Source organism: Mustela lutreola, chromosome 6 (assembly GCF_030435805.1).
Source record: "Mustela lutreola isolate mMusLut2 chromosome 6, mMusLut2.pri, whole genome shotgun sequence".
Lineage (NCBI taxonomy): Eukaryota > Metazoa > Chordata > Mammalia > Carnivora > Mustelidae > Mustela > Mustela lutreola.
The window spans coordinates 103,878,880-103,892,260 of NC_081295.1; positions in this window are offsets into that span (position 1 = coordinate 103,878,880).

The window sequence follows — 13,381 nt, forward strand, 5'->3', positions numbered from 1 at the left end:
CTCAGTGGGTTGGGCCTCCGCCTTCGGCTCAGGTCATGATCCCAGGGTCCTGGGATTGAGCCCACGATGGGCTCTGTGCTCAGCAGGGATCCTGCTTCCTCCCTCCTCTCTGCCTGCCTCTCTGCCTGCTTGTGGTCTCTGTCTGTCAAATAAATTAAAAAAAAAAAAAAAAAAAGGCTAGAAATGGAAACAAATAGGAAGCCCAGCTACTGAAAAATGCAGAAAGGGAGATTATGTTGAACTGTATCATAGAAGAGATCTGAGAGACACACAGAATTAGGTGTTGTGTGAAGAGGGGCTATGGAGCTATAGGAGTTGAACATAAGGAAGCAGGAGCAAAATGGTTTTCGGCTCTGCAGTGTTGTTTGGGCTTTAAGAGAATAACAGCTCTTGTTTCTGGCTTTGCAATTTCAGTGAGATTTAGAATAGCCCTATGAACATTTTTGAAGTGTTGGGGGCGGGTGAAAGGTTGTATGAATTATGTAAATTGCCACTTCAGTGGGTGGGGGCACTTGCTGGCTCCTGTTCCTCTTTGGTCTGGGGAAACTATTAGGGTTTCCTTCAAATCAGGAATGTAGCCAGAGTGCCCACTAGGTGGTGCTCACATTACTGTATGAAATTCCGTGACCTCTATTTAGTAGGATATAAGGATATTAAATGTTAGAACCAAAAGGCAGAACATATCTACGATTTGAGCCTCAGGATATGAAGTTTTCATACATTGAGATAACATGGCTTTTAAAAAATATAATGTGACATCAAAATGTCTGTGCATAAAGGGTGAAAGAAATGCTACCTCAGAGTCAAGGTTAACATTGTTGGTAAGAAAGCGAATTTCATTCACTATTTTTTTCTATTGAGCTTTAAGAATAATTGTAATACACTGGGTTCTGGGGCATTTATGAAGATCTTAATTTATATTATCATGTCTTTTGGCCACCAACATTGTGAAGAATCTCATTTGTACAGTCTTTCAATATCATCTCCAAAATGGATAAGATGTGGGTTGGTAACTCTGTAAAAGCAATGATTTGGGGGAAAGAAGGGGAAAAAGGTAAGCAGAATGAAATGCCAATTGCTGAGGCAAGGAAGCAAGGCTAGAGTAAAAAGGACATGCCATTACTGCTGATGGTTTCAGATTCCCTCAGGCACGATTTATCTATCATCTGTCTATCTGTATCTATCTATCTATCTTCTTATTTTTTTTTTTTTTAAGTAATCTCTGTACCCAGTGTGGGACTGGAACTCACAACCCCAAGATTAAGAATCTCATGCTTGGGGCGCCTGGGTGGCTCAGTGGGTTAAAGCCTCTGCCTTTGGCTCAGGTCATGATCCCAGGGTCCTGGGATTGAACTCCGCATCAGGCTCTCTGCTCAGTGGGGAGCCTGCTTCCTCCTGTCTCTCTGCCTACTTGTGATTTCTGCCTGTCAAATAGATAAATAAATTCTTAAAAAAAAAAAAAAAGGATCTCATGCTTTACCGATTGAGCCTACCAGGTGCCCCACCCTCCAGGCACAATTTAAAAATATATATGTTTTGCTTTTCTGTTGTAACATTTAATATGGTCCCGGATCAATCCTTATATTGCTTTCTCCAGTCCTGCTCTTGGACTGCCAGGCAGCTAGAGGAACATCTTCTATCAGGACAGTGCGGTGCTATTACAAAGTCAGATTTTGGACGGAGGGCTGAGGTTCTGGAAAGATGGTAACTTTAATGTGTTTTCTTTGCTCTCACTGCCAACCCAATATAGTTCCTGCTCCTGAGCTACTTAGGCCCTGGATGTGAGGTGGCTAGCTCTGCTGGGGTCCTCATGAAAAAGCACCCTGGACTTTATACCCAAGGACCAAATGGAATCCCCCTTCACTCTTGCCTAAAAGGGGACATAAATGCCCATAGCAGCAGTTGTCATAACAGCAAACACTGAAAACCATCCACACATCAATTCATCACAGAATGAATGAATCAACTGCGATACGTTTATACAATGGAATATTCTGTAACACAGCAGTGATAAGGAACTCTAGAGCTCCATGTTTCCAAATGAAAACAAGCAAGTCTCACTGGTGGTATACTTGAGTATGATAAAATGAATAAAAAGTTAAAAAATACTGTCAAACAATACTGTATATATGTATATACATACACACACACATATAGACCTATAAGAGTGAAGGACAGTAGTTACTTTAAGGGAAGAGCATGGGTTGGGGACACATATACAGGGACCTTAATTATATAATATCATGGTTTGTGAGCTGAATGATGGTGGAGACATCATCACAATATACTTTTTTTGCTTGTCTCAAATGATTAAAAGAAGAATGGGAGAAGGTGGGGAAGATGAGGAGGAAGAGGAGAACCAAGAGGGAGAACAGGAGAGGAAGAGGTAGAGGGGAAGAAGACAACTAAGGAGCAGGAATGGGAACGGACAGGCTAGTGAGTTGCAGGAGATACATGATTGTAGGCAACTGGTCACCGCCCTGGCTGGCTCCCTTGGAAGAGCACGTGACTCTTGATCTTGGGGTTGTGAGTTCCAGTCCTACATTGGCTGTAGAGATTACTTAAATAAATAAAACCTAAAAAAAAAAAAAAAAGTCACCTCCACAGAGACTTAGTACAAAAAGAAATACTGAGAGGATGATTCCTTTTTTTTTTTTTTTTAAAATTTTATTTATTTGACAGAAAAAGAGATCACAAGTAGGCAGAGAAAGAGGGGGAAACAGGGTCCCTGCTGAGCAGAGAGCCCAATGTGGGGCTCGATCCCAGGACCCTCAGACCATGACCTGAGCCAAAGGCAGAGGCCCAACTCACTGAGCCACCCAGGTTCCCCTGAGACGGTAATTCTGAGGTTGGATTGTGTGACTGCTAATGACATCAGGTGAAATAGGACAGGAAAGCACCCTTTCAAATGGAGCAGATTAATTCATTCATTTATCAAAATATATTTGTTTAGTGTATGTGCTCCGCACTGTTCAAGGGCACAGCAGTGGACAAAACAGCCAAAATTCTGCCTTCATGGAGTCCAGGTCTCTGGCAAGCAGTCTTTCTCTGTCCAGCCCGTTAGTGTGGAACTTCCCAGCAAGGCACCCAGGGAAGGAGAGGGGTTTATTCATCCTACAGATGGTACCCTCTGCAGGATGCTGGGGCTATGGAGTCAATCTTTGCCTTCAAGGAGCTTGGGGAGAGCCACATATGCACTGAGACATTTGCAGCTCAGTGTGTTGGAGGAATGCACAAATGACCTTGGGAACAGAAGTGGTGGGGAGTGTTGGGAGTTGGCTTCTTCTTGGCCATGGAGTTGATGGTCTTGGGACCATGACGGAATTCAGAGTCAGTGTGGGTTACCCGCGTGAATGAAAGATTCTGCCTGTGGACAGGTGGAGCTCTGTGTTCTAGGGCACTGGGAAGAGTCTGTTCTCCAAACCTGTCCCCTTACCCTGTTGTCTGCTCTCCTAACACCGTGTGTCATTATTAGAAATTCATTTCATTGCCTCAATACTGTCTTATTTTGAATAATAAGCTATTGTATCAAAAATATTGGAACACTGAAAAGAAATAAAATGGAAAAAAAGATATTTAATAAATTCTTTATACTCTAATTTGTAACCATATTGTTTGGACAAGAGCTATGTCTCCAAAATATCTTGTTGACAATAACATATAAATATCTGACATTCTGAGAGACATAATACTATAGATGGATGAAACGTGTCTGTGTTCTTATTTTCCTCTCCGAGTTTTCCAAGGGTTGAAGGGGACTGTAGGGAAAAGAGGAGCTGTGGGTGAGGGAGTGGCTTCAGCTGGGAAGGGACCCATGAAGGAGGTGGGAGAGGGTGTGCAGCGGGTGGAGAGGGGGCCTAGTTAGGAACCGCGATACACACGAGGAGACCTCTTTCCTCAGCATTGTTCTGGAACTCTGTGGAATATTTGGCCCCTCCCCAAGTGATAATGACATTGATACAATGAAGCAAATAAGAACACAAGCAAAGACAGTATGTATTCATTGAGTGATTAGTTTTGTGCTTACTGCTTGCCTGGTATGTGCGGGGCCTGGGCCAGACCCTAGGAGCATGGCCTGAGCATCCATTAAAGGCACTTGCTTGTGACTGCTTAGAGTGTTTGTTCAGCTGCTCAAAGGGGTGACATTATGGTCTGTGAAACCTAAGCCCAGCTCACTGAGGGCATGGTACTAGAGGTTTGGCTTTAAAATCATGTCTCTAGGGGCGCCTGGGTGGCTCAGTTGTTAAGTATCTGCCTTCAGCTCATGTCATGATCCCAGGGTCCTGGGATCGAGGCCTGCATTGGGCTCTCTGCTCATCAGGGAGCTGCTTCCCCCTCTCCTACTTCCCCTGCTGTGTTCCCTCTCTTGCTGTTTCTTTCTTCGTGTCAAATAAATACATAAAATCTTTTAAATAAATAGAATAAAATAAAATCATGTCTCTAAGTCCTGTCTCAAGAGGAACTTGAGCCTGTAAAGGTTTTGTAGGGTGGAGGCCACACATTATATTTGGAAAATTTTACTGCTTACTTGACTGGTCCCTCTCTTTTTAAACTTCTGGAAACTGCATTCCCTCAGTGTGGGAGGAGTGGGAAATCCCTGCTTCGCCCTTTTTCAATTCCCACATGGATAGATTGCTTATAAGCTGTCGGGAAAATAGCTTAAGGTACTACTAGAGAAGTTGCTCTCACCGTTTTGAACTTTTGTGGGTCAGTAACTGCAGTGCCCTGGGGAGAATTTTCAGGAATTCAGGACTGCTGGGTCAGTCCACACCAGGCAGGATGCACCCCCCGCACCCCTCTTTAAAAAATATTTTATTTTATTTTATTTTTTAAAAGATTTTATTTTTTGACAGAGATTACAAGTAGGCAGAGAAGTAGGCAGCGAGACAGCAGGGCCCGGGGGCGAGGAAGCAGACCCCCCTGCTGAGCAAAGAGCCTGATGCCAGGCTCGATCCCAGGACCCTGAGATCATGACCTGAGCTGAAGCCAGAGGCTTAACCCACTGAGCCACGCAGGCACCCCAAGCCACCCCCTTTTTGGAGAACTGTATGACTAGATTGAGGCGAGTTTCTCTTTGCATATAGGGGCTTAGCAGAAGGTGGGTTGCTCTGGGCAGGAGGGCATTTAATGAATATACTGAATGGAAGTAAGTAAGGTCTGAGGCCCTACTCTGTGCCAGCACTGTGCTAGGATCAAGGTGGAAAATGACAAGAGTTCTTGTCCTCACAGAGCTCACAGACAAGGGAGTGAGACAGATGAATGGAAGATAAATGCTAAAAGCAGGCAAAGTATGGTACTCTGGCTGTATGGGTTGACTGAATGTCAGGGAAGTCCTGAACTGAATGCTAGGGGAGTAGCCCTGAATCAGGGGAGGATTTGGGAAAGGGCTCTCCACACTGAGGACATCCTACATGGATGAGATAAGCTGGGGGCCTGTATGTGGTTCCAGATGACCAGAAGGGAAGGAGGCAAGAGATGAGGCTGCAGAGGAGGGCAGAGCCCAGACGTCAGGAGGCCCCTCATCTGCTGTGCTGAGAAGTCTGGATGGCACCTTCAACGCTCCACAGAGACATCAGGGGATCTGGAGTAAGGCAGTGAGCATTTTTTTAAAAGATTTTATTTATTTATTTGACAGAGAAAGAGAGATCACAAGTAGAGAGACAGACAGAGAGAGGGGAAAGCAGGCTCCCCGCTGAGCAGAGAGCCTGATGCGGGTCTTGATCCCAGGACCCTGAGACCATGACCTGAGCCGAAGGCAGAGGCTTAACCCACTGAGCCACCCAGGCGCCCCAAGGCAGTGAACATTTAAAAGGGGTTTTGTTTCTTTGCTTTTTTCTTTAATTTTTGTATTTTGTCTTATGAGATTTAAAAATTCTCACTGAAGAAAATCTGGAGGTTATAGAAGGGTGTAAAATGAAAACATAAAAGCAACCTTTAATTCCACCTCACAGAGGTAACTGTGTCCAATATATGGGTATATTTGGTACATAACTTTTTACATGTTTGTGACCATTTTATGTATAAAACTCTATTATGCTTTTCCTCATAGATGGAACTTTCAAGACCCCACAGCGTAGCCTGCACATGACAGCAGCTTCCAGCACTACTTCCAATAAATCCTCACTCCCTAAGATAGCTTTTTTTTTTTTTTTTTTAGATTTTATTTACTTATTTGAGTGAGAATGAGTGCACAAGCATGGGGAGCAGAAGAGGGAGAAGGAGGCTCCTCACTGAGCTGGGGATCTGATGTGGGACTCATCCCAGGACCCTTAAGCCAAACCAAAGCAGATGCTTAATGGACTGAGCCACCCAGGTGCCCCTTCCCCAAGATAGTTACAAGTGGTCTCCAGGTGTTTCTCCTTATGTTTTAAAAAAGTAATAAAACTCAGTGTCTGCATGATCTTGACCAGTTTAAACCCTGAGTCTGATCCAACAGTTACTGGCTTTGCTCAAAGCCAACACTAAATGATTTATGATCAGTTCTCAAGTACTCGGTTAAGTCACTTGGTCCTCATAGATTATCCAAGGAAAACATCAAGTACTGGCAAAAGCCACTACTAATGATAGACGAGACTATCCTAAGCCTCATTCCTAGACCCTCTGCTTTTTCCTTTTCACCATCTGATGTGATTTCCTTCCTTTATTTATTTTTTAAAAAAGATTTTATTTATTTATTTGACAGAAATCACAAGCAGGCAGAGAGAGAGGAAGAAGCAGGGTCCCCACCCAGCAGAGAGCCGATTTGGGACTCGATCCCAGGACCCTGAGATCATGACCTGAGATCATGACCTGAGCCGAAGGTAGAGGCTTAACCCACTGAGCCACCCAGGTGCCCCAAGAAGTGACTTCCTTTAAAAGACACCCTTGAGGGTGCCTGGGTGGCTCAGTGGGTTAAGCCACTGCCTTCTGCTCAGGTCATGATCTCAGGGTCCTGGGATTGAGCCCCGCATCGGGCTCTCTGCTCCTCAGGGAGCCTGCTTCCTCTTCTCTCTCTGCCTGCCTCTCTGCCAGCTTGTGATCTCTCTCTCTCTCTCTGTCAAATAAATAAATAAATAAAATCTTAAAAAAAAAAAAAAAGACACCCTTGGTACTTATTTGTCCCATCTTAGGGGAGGACCAAGTGACAGGTGTGTGTGTGTGTGTGTGTGTGTGTGTGTATTTCTCACTATATTGTACATTTTTGAGAGTAGGACTGTATATTCTTCATTTTTACAAAGGGTACAGTGTACAGCATGATATCTTGCTATTACATGTTAAATATGTAGTCTTAAAGCTTTATCTGATATCTTTTAGAATGTAAATTCTGTTGGGTATCTCCAACTGCTTCGTAAGTAGTTCTACTTCAATAATCTAATCTTGGGCACCTGGATGGCTCAGTGGGTTAAAGCCTCTGCTTTCCGGCTCGGGTCATGATCCCAGAGTCCTGGGATCGAGCCCCACATTGGGCTCTCTGCTCAGCAGGGAGCCTGCTTCCCTCCTCTCTGTCTCTCTCTGCCTGCCTCTCTGTTTACTTGTGATCTCTCTCTGTCAAATAAATAAATAAAAATCTTAAAAAAAAAAATCTAATCTCACTGCAATTTACATAAGAGTAAAATTAAAATAGCCACAACCCCCCATCCCTGCCTCCACCATCTCTTCCTGTGATGGGCTGAATTATGTCCTTCCAAAATTTAAATGCTGAAATCCTAACTCCCAACTTCCTTGGGATGTGACTGTATTTGGAAATACGGTCCTTAAAGAGGTGATTAAGGTAAAATGAGGTCTCTTCTTCTTCTTTTTTTTAATTAATATACTTTATTTACCTGAGTGATAAGCTGGCTTTCCCAGTGCTCCTCCATATTTCTTTACTTACCAGCATTTTCTCAGGCATGTATGTTTGGAGGTGTCTTTTCCAACACTTTCAAACCCTTTAATCATCATGAAATATTTGTTTTGCTTGCTTGCTCTCCCTTTATCAGCATCGCTGTTAACTCTGGTCCATTCAATGTTGATTCTTATTTAATCGTCACAGCACATTTCTCTCTACATACAGATCTTGGTATCTGATTTTTCTTTTATGATACAGTCCTATTATATGCTGATACTGCAACTCATACTGAATGATTGACAGTTTGACCATGTCAGATTGTTGCCTCCCTTGGAAGTGCCCCTTCTCTTTTGCAAGGCCTAGTAATTTGTGGATCGAGACATGTAACTATATGCCTTGCCTTCTTTTTTTTTTTTTTTTTTCCTTATGCCTTCTTTTCTTTCTTTTAATTTTATAGTTTATTTATTTTTTATAGTCATCTCTAAACCTAACGGGGGGCTTGAGCTTATGACTCCAAGACCAAAGAGTTGGATGCTTTTTTGACTGAGCCAGCCAGGCCCTTGCCTTCTTGCTGGCCTCTATCATCTGACTTATTCTTCGGACTTTGGCATATGTCCTTGACTTCCTTAGTCTCCACTTCTTAATCTATATGTCCGTTCTGTTCTTACACACATGTAGTATAAAATGCTGAGCTAATACTGACTATCCCCTAAAATCAAATTGGTGCTTATCCATATAGTATATCATATATACAAGTGGCAGATACTGAGGATTAACCTAGGGTCATGTTAGAATTTTTTGGTTTAGTCTCAGTCTTTTACTAGTTTGTGACTTTGGGAGAATCCTATGACTTTTTTCAGCTTCAACCCTAAGGTGAGTAATATTTAATTTCACTTGAATGTTAGGCAGAAAAATAGATAATGTGAGACATTTGTAGGGCACTAAGAAAGCAATATTTGGTGTTAGTTGTTGTGACTGGCCTTGACAATTGCCATATTGTGTCCTTCGTTGTCACTGGTCCTGTCTTCCCAAGTTCCTGGTAATCTTCTTGAGGGCCCAGATCATGGGTCATACATTTTTTTTTCTGCTTCCTACAGCATCTAGTTGTTGTTTCAAAAATACTGAAATTAAAAAACCTGTCCCCTAAAAATCACAGTAGTTGAAAAGCCTTGTAAGTAGAGTGATTATTCAAGGTACTTCATATGGGATGGATCTGGTTTACCTTTGTTATCCCTGAATAATTTTAGCCCCCCACCCCCAGTAGAAGTGTACTTATTTGGATAACAAATCATAGTGTCACCCTCCCCATCAGTGGCCCTGCCTATAAAGAACCGTGGAGTTCATTTCTCAAAGATAAGAGGGGTATGGGCAACTTTTCTCTGAAGTAACAAAAGTCAGAAGATAAAGGGACTTGAATCCAAAAGTAAAAATTCTGTTTAGGACAATATTTCAGCTAATGGCCATTAAAAAGCCTGTGGGGAAATTTATTTTCCTTCATGTTCAGAGTTTCAGATAAGAGAAACCAGCTGTACTTGACCGCAGTATTGCCAAGTGCAGCCTTAGAATTTGACTTTTGGCCGACGTGTCTGGGTTCTGTACAGGTCGAAAAACTATTAATCAGACAGTTTAAGTGTGCATTGTTAAAAGTTAAAAATGTAGTCTGTGTTCTGATTTTGAATAGTTTTTGTTTTTCACTGCTCACATAATACATGTACATGGTATTGGTGTGCCTAGCTAAAATGATGTCACAAAGAGGGTCTCCAGGGTGGCTCAGTTGGTTAAATGTCCAACTGGTGATTTCAGCTTAGGTCAAGGTCTCAGGGTCATGAGATTGAACCCTCTGTCAAACATTGCATCTGACGCCACACTCAGTGGGGAATCTACTTGCGATTCCCTCCCTCTCCTGCCCTCTCCCACAGATGCGTGCATTCTCTCAAATAAGTAAATCTTAAAAAAAAAAAATGATGTCACAAAGAGTAAAAATAAGTCACTCCCTTTAACACTGCTCAACCATTCAGTCTCCCTTTTCCATATGTGAATGGCGCAAAACAAAGAATGAGTACAAATAAATTGTAACTATTAAAGCATTATAGGCTGAAAAGAGTTTATGCAATATGAGTGCTTATATATATTTATATATAAGCATATTTTTAAAAAAGATTTATTTATTTATTTGACAGATCACAAGTAGGCAGAGAGGCAGGCAGAGGAGGACGGAGAAGCAGGCTCCCCGCTGAGCAGAGAACTGGATGTGGGACTTGATCCCAGGACCCCAAGATCATGACCTGAGCCAAAGGCAGAGACTTTAACCCACTGAGCCACCCAGGCACCCCTATATAAGCATATTTAAATGTATATAAAAACACATATAAATAAACTTTAAGCATTTATGTATATCCATTAAAAATACATGGAAGGAAATACCGAAGAAACCTGATAGTACTTATTTCTAAGTGGTAGAGTGTTAGAGTTTTTTTACTTTGTCATATTTTATACTGATTTTTATAATAAAGATATATTTCATAATTTTTTTGTTTTAAACAATTAGAATTCCAGTTTTACTTTACCCATAAATCATTCATTTAAGTGGGTTTTTTTGGTTGTTGTGTTTTTTTTTTGTCTCTCCCACCAGCTGGTGAGAGGAAATGCTGCCAACATTTTTGGTGCCAATAATTATTTCCACATATCAAATGCATCTATATTTTGAAATAAGATTATCTTTTATCAGTAAGAGTTGGATTTTATAAAAATAACAGTTCATATAGGGAATGTCTGATCCAGGGCCTGGAGGTTTAGCCAGCACCAAAATGCTATTTTATTTTGGACTGAATTAGTCTACATTAATTACATTAAAAAGAATCCTTAATTTCTCTTCTTGCAAAGGAAATGTTTGCCATGAGTAAAGACTATTTCTGGGTAATAGCATATAGTGATTTAATGAGTTAGAATCGTAGTCTCTAGCTTTGCTCTTAACGAACTGACTGATTTTAGGGAAATAATAAGAGAGTGCAAGGAGGGGATAAAACGAAGTACAAAATTTCCAGGCAAGGACCGAAGTACTGCTTCCAGTATCTTCTGAACGACAGGCAAATCCCAATTGCCCATGTGTTTATCTCCACGTGAACAGGTCTGCAGCACCTTGACTCCTCATTTGCAGAATTGAGTGCATCCCTTCTTGCTACACGTCTCCCATCGATTGCTTGGTTCCCCAACATAAGAGCAAAACATCTTCCCCAACCCCAGATGGAAATAACCTAAGTCTGGGTGGGAAGAATGGAGGAACTGGCACAACATCTTCTCCTGTAAGGACATACTCCTGCCCAAATTGTACAATGTGGATTCATCTTGAGGAAGCATGGACAGTCTACAGAACTGGCTAGCGTTCTTCAGAAGTGTCAAGGACACAAAGGGCAAGGGAAGGCTTGGGAGCTGTCTCAAACAAAGGAGACACAGAAACATGGCAGCCAAATATACCCTAGTATCCTCCACGACAAAGACATCCGTGGGATACTATCTTTGGGGTCAGCTGATGAAGCTTGGTAGGTAATTTTTGGTGCTACTTTGTACATTTTTATAAGTCTGAATTATTTCAAAGTGAAAATTAAAAAAATTTAGGCATCATTAAAAAAAAATACCATTTTGCAGACTGGTACCCCATGCTAACAGAATGACAAGGCAGAAGAAGTGAGAAGGAGGTGTGTAAACTGGCTTAGGCAGGCTGGCCTGCAGGACACGTAGGGGCTTGGCCCTAGGAAGCAGGGCTAGAGACAGATGTGAGAGGAGTTAAGTATCACCCCGGAGAGGAAAGTTTTAACTGCTGGAAGAGTGGGCTCTTGTGTAAAGGAGTGGATTCCCCTTCATTCTCTCCCTCCAAGTTCTGAGAAGTATTTGCCTTTTTTTTTTTTTAAATGGTAAAAATTGTGAGTTTTGTTCTGTTATTTTCATTTGTGTAAGATGATAAATCAAGCCTGGGATGCCTGGGTGGCTCAGTTAGTTAAGCGTCTGCCTTTGGCTCCAGTCATGGTTCTGGGGTCAAGTCCTGCATCAGGCTCCCTGCTCAGCGGGGAGCCTTCTTTTCCCTCGCCACTCCCCCTGCTTTGTTCTTTCTCTCTCTGTCAAATCAGTCAATCAATCTTAAAAAAAAAAAAGTGAAGCCCAAAGTGATTTACTGCTGCAGAAGTTAAAAATAATGTACAGAAAATGCATTTTGAAATAAAACACAGGTAAAGTAAAAAAACAAAAAAAAACAAAAACCAAAACAAATCTGAATCATTTTGTTTCTGCATTCTCATCCCTGCCTCCCCTGTCCTATTCTCCCATGTCCCATTTGTCACCTGCCAGTTCTTTTTTTTCTTAAGCTTTTATTTAAATTCCATTTGGTTTACATACAGTGTAATACTAGTTTCAGGTATAGAACTGAGTGATTCAACACTTACCTACAACACTTTATTCTCATCTAAATGCCCTTCTTAATTCCCATCACCTATTTCACCCAACCCCTACCCACCTCCCCTCTGGTAATCATCGATTTGTTCCTATGGTTAAGAGTCTCTCTTGGTTTGCCTCTCCCCCCACCCCATGTTCATTTGTTTTGTTTCTTGAATTTCACACATGAGTAAAATCATATGGTGTTTGTCTTTCTCTTATTGACTTATTTTCTTAGCATTATACTCTCTAGCTCTATCCATGCCATTGCAAATGGCAAGATTTCATTCTTTTTGATGGCTGAGTAATATTCCATTGTAGCTCTATACCACATCTTCTTTATCCATTCAGCTGTTGATGGAATTTGGACTCTTACCATAGTTTGGCTATTGTTGATAATAATGCTGCTGTAACTATTAAGATGCATGTATCCCCTAAAATTAGTATTTTTGTATTCTTTGGGCCAATACCTAGCAGTGTAGTTGCAGGTTTGTAGGGGAGTTCTATTTTAACTTTTTGAGGAACCTCCATACTTTTTCCACAGTGGCTTCCCCAGTTTGCATTCCCACCAACAGTGCAAGAGAGTTCCCCTTTCTCTGCATCCTTGCCAGCACGTGTTGTTTCTTGTAAAACACACATCTTCTAAGATGAAATCAAAATGAAATAGAAAAAGGGCATCAACCCTTCTGTGGATTTGCCAGCTGGTGCTTGCAGAAGAGAGAGACCCACCTGCTGTGCCACCACTTTCAGGGCCTGCAGAATAAACTAAACCCGGACAGCTCTGAGGCCATCCCCTCCAGCAAGGTTCAACTTTAGAAACATATGTCTGGCTTCAGTAAGATAACTGAACAGTAAATCAGGGAACATGGGAGAGGAGAGGTGGAAAACAGATTTTCAGCTCTCTTCTTTGTTCCCAAACCTACAAGGGGCCTGGCCCATCTTCAGCCTTCCCTGTTGCTTCCCTTTAATTAACTGCAAAGGACTTAGGCTCAGCTCTTCATTGGACTGAAGAAATGTGTATCTGTCTATTTATTCATTGGCTCATTTAACAAGTTGGTTGGATGCCAAGTGTGGAGTGGACTGGAGGAGAAGATGGGATACAAGACGCACAGAATTTTATCACTTTGAACATTTTAGTCTAGCACGATG